We start from the raw sequence: 2,257 nt of genomic DNA, 5'->3' as shown, positions 1-2,257 counted from the left end.
CCCCGATGGCACCAGGCATTAAAGGGTGCTTCCGCACAGCACGGGACGCCGAGTCTGGAAGCCTGTCCTCTGCCTGTCACTTTGACGACTGTGAGAGTTGAACAGTCTAACCCAGTGCAACCCTGTCCTTTCAGCTCTGTGACAGCAACTTTCCAATTCTGGTCATGCAGAAAGGAAAGCAGGGGAATTCCCCAAACCTTGAGTGTTGCTCCCGGGCTTCCGGCACCTCTGTGTGTGTGTAGCTCTTTCTCCCACCCCTGGTGTCCCCTTGCCCAGCTCAGGGCACCCCAGGACACACACAAGCGCTGCGCGATGCCAGGGGCAGCCCTTGGTCTCCACCAGGACTGGGCTGGGGCAGAGAGACAGCTGAGGAAAGCCCAGGGATCCCTTCATTCCTGGGGACGCGGGGTGCGGGTGGCACGTAGCTCTGTGACCTGGAGCCCCACTCTGGTGGCGGCCACTGGGCACGCGGGCGGCGGCGCTCCCTGAGGTCCCCGGGTCACCCTTGCCATGGAGAGCTCCCACCCTGTGCTGTGTCCTCCCCAAGGCTGGGCGAGGAGTGCCAGCACACGTGTGGGAAGCGTCGGACGCAGCACGTCTGCTCCTCTTAAAGCACAAGCTGTAAAGGAGATGATCGCCTCACAGAAGAGGAAAATGGCGACCCCAGGCGCGGGCTGCTTGCCTCGGATGACCAGCTCCCAGCGGCGGCAGAACCAGCACCTGCTGTGCCCCTCCCCGTTCTGAGCCCAGCCCTGGCCGCCACCCTCGATGCTGCCCTGTAATTACGTGTCCACAGAGAGTCTGTTTGTCCATGGGTGGAGAGGGGTGTCCGTTGCGACTCTGGAGACACAGAGCAGGAATTAGGAGGAGTTTCTTTTGTGACCAGGGCCGGGCCCCCCACTCCCTGTCTTCTCCCACATTCCAGGCAGAGGCCCGAGCTCTTCTCTGCAACCAGCCTGGGCTCAAGGCTGCCCTGCCAGGGCCACTGACTCCGCCCCTCACCTGTCAGGACCTGGCTCCCCTCCGGGTCCCTGGCTGAGTAAATTCACAGCATGAGCAAGGGTGTAGAAAGAACTTGTCCTACCTCGCAAAATTACGTGTTAAGAAGCCCGGTTCTACGAGGATTAAGGACGAGCTCCACAACCGCGCCTGCCTCCTCCCGGCTCCGCTGGGCTGAGTGCGTCGATGGGGACCTGGCCCGAGCCAGGCGCTGGCCGGCGCCTGTGGACTGCTGAGTGCTCACGTGGGCCCGGCCTCCTTGTGCTGCCAGGGAAACACACAGGAAAGAATAGGTACCTGTGCAAAGTAACAGAGCCAAAACCCAAACCTAGGACTACCTTCAAAGTTCAGGGATTATACAGGAGATTTACAGTCACAGTTTGGGCAGATCCCGAGCCCTGCTTCTAATTTGTCTATACCTGAGGTTTTCCTCCCGAGGACCCACTGGGTCCCTCCCGGCTCGGGTTCCTGCGAGGGGAGGGGTTGTTCTGCAGCCAGCCCACCCGTTCTTCCTGTACTCTGCTCCCGAGGCAGGAGCTGAATCAGAAGTCAGAACAGGACAAACAGGGATTTTCGGGGCCGGCTGAGAACGTGCTTTCCAAGCAGCACACTGTGCAGAGTCCAGTTTAGGTCACCCAGGGGTGAGCAGCTGCTGACCGTGCCCTTGTGCCAAGCAGAAAGGCAGGTGAGCATGTGACTGTCCTGGGCTCCTCAACCCCACAGCGCCCCCTGCCCATGGAGGGGACCAGGTCAAGAACCTCACTGTAGACCCGGCCCAGTGAGTCCAAGGGGGCCTGGCTGCTGCATGCCACCCTCGGAACGTTAGGGCGGCCCTGGGGCCCGAGTCGGACCTGCGCGGGCTGTGTGACTGCAGTGGACGCCTCCTCGCCACTGCTGTCAGTGGACCTGCCTGCTGTCCCCTGCTTGGAGGTCATCCCGGGGAGGCGCACGTCAGTGCCGCCCCTGGGCCGAGGTCCTGCTGCTTCCTGTTGCCAGGGGAAGAACAAGGTGAGTGAGGGTCACCTGGCTCAGTGCACACAGCAGGAGGAAGCTCACCGCCGTCCCGACCACAGCAGCTGATCCGCACTGCTCCAGCCCTCGTCTCAGTCCCTACTTCCTTCGGAGAAGGGTTCTCCGCTGTGGTAGAATACACATACATAAGACATTCCCTTGCTGCCTTCTGCCGTGCCCACTAGATCTGGGTGACTTCCAACGCCTTGATTTACTCTCTCTCTCTCTCTCTCTCTCTCAGAAGCTG

The 2,257-nt window shown here is 61.1% G+C and overlaps 1 long non-coding RNA gene across 2 annotated transcripts; it reads right to left on the bottom strand.

The window, feature by feature from the left end:
• Positions 1–420: 420 nt before the first annotated feature.
• LOC102010190 lies at positions 421–2,118 on the bottom strand. 2 transcript variants are annotated; one of them, XR_001231874.1, is made up of 3 exons: positions 2,023–2,118; positions 1,085–1,263; positions 421–840 (listed from the first exon to the last, which is right to left on the bottom strand). It is a non-coding gene; the product is annotated as an uncharacterized LOC102010190 (long non-coding RNA). The 2 variants fall into 2 exon arrangements; XR_264583.2 differs by lacking the exon at positions 2,023–2,118 and adding an exon at positions 1,419–1,576.
• Positions 2,119–2,257: the final 139 nt, after the last annotated feature.

Source organism: Chinchilla lanigera, unplaced genomic scaffold, assembly GCF_000276665.1.
Source record: "Chinchilla lanigera isolate Chin_1 unplaced genomic scaffold, ChiLan1.0 scaffold00119, whole genome shotgun sequence".
Classification (NCBI taxonomy): domain Eukaryota; kingdom Metazoa; phylum Chordata; class Mammalia; order Rodentia; family Chinchillidae; genus Chinchilla; species Chinchilla lanigera.
The sequence above is the reverse complement of the archived record's forward strand: the minus strand, read 5'-3'. Positions and strand labels throughout refer to the sequence as shown.